This window comes from Furipterus horrens, unplaced genomic scaffold (assembly GCF_987537825.1).
Source record: "Furipterus horrens unplaced genomic scaffold, mFurHor1.1.pri manual_scaffold_4, whole genome shotgun sequence".
Classification (NCBI taxonomy): Eukaryota; Metazoa; Chordata; class Mammalia; order Chiroptera; family Furipteridae; genus Furipterus; species Furipterus horrens.
In genome coordinates this window covers 83,777,017-83,777,976 of record NW_028327174.1, presented here as the reverse complement: position 1 = coordinate 83,777,976, position 960 = coordinate 83,777,017, and positions in this window count along the sequence as shown.

The window sequence follows — 960 nt, the reverse complement described above, 5'->3', positions numbered from 1 at the left end:
ATCTCAGTTTATGTATGATGATGGTCTCTCAATTCCTCAGCTTTTCATTCTACATTGAAATTAATAAAAAAAAAACACTTTGTAGGATTACTGTGGAAGATTAAATAAAATGAACATATCTGAAGAATAAGCATAGTATCTAATTTAGAACAACAGTTTATTAAATATTATCTAATATAAAGAAAGTACTTTTACAAAGGATAGGTGGATCATTATCGGAATCCCTAATTTAGCATCTGCCTTCCTGTTCCTATTTTTACTTTAATATGCCTTTTAATCAACAATCCCTAAGACATTTTATGACTATGATACATGCAGAGCCTAATTTCTACTCCCAAAGCAAAATACTACTTTACTGACCTGTATTTTAACGGATTTTATATATATATACTCTACAACAGCTGGAGGTCCTTGATTCTTTCTCTAACTCTTTATATATAGTTATAGAAGAATAAAACTGCTCACTTCACCTTTTTTATGGCTGTATATTACATATTTGCATGGTGACACTATTCCTTGGACTGAACATTTTAGGGTATATTTAGGCTGATTCCTTTTATCTGAGTACTACATTAACAAGCCTAAATTATGACATTGAGATTTTTATTGGCAAGAGTATTCACTGTTAATCCCCAAACATTTAAAAGTGTTTTCATCTATGCCCTAAAAATAACTATATCTAATTTGTTCCTGTGTTGTAGATTTTACTCAGAACAAGCCAAGTACATTTGTTTCATTAAGAAAAAATTTTTTATCCTGCCCCCTTGAAAAAAAATGACATTATTGCTAATTTTTATGGTTTACATTTTTCACTCTATCCAGTGGGAATTGAAATAAATCTCATATGAAATCTGATCCAAAAGTTAATTTCTTTACAGCAATAAACAAATACTTTGTTTTAGTCTTTATGTTTGACCAGATTTATCCTGTTCTTTAAAGAAAATCTGGGGCAATTTGGCT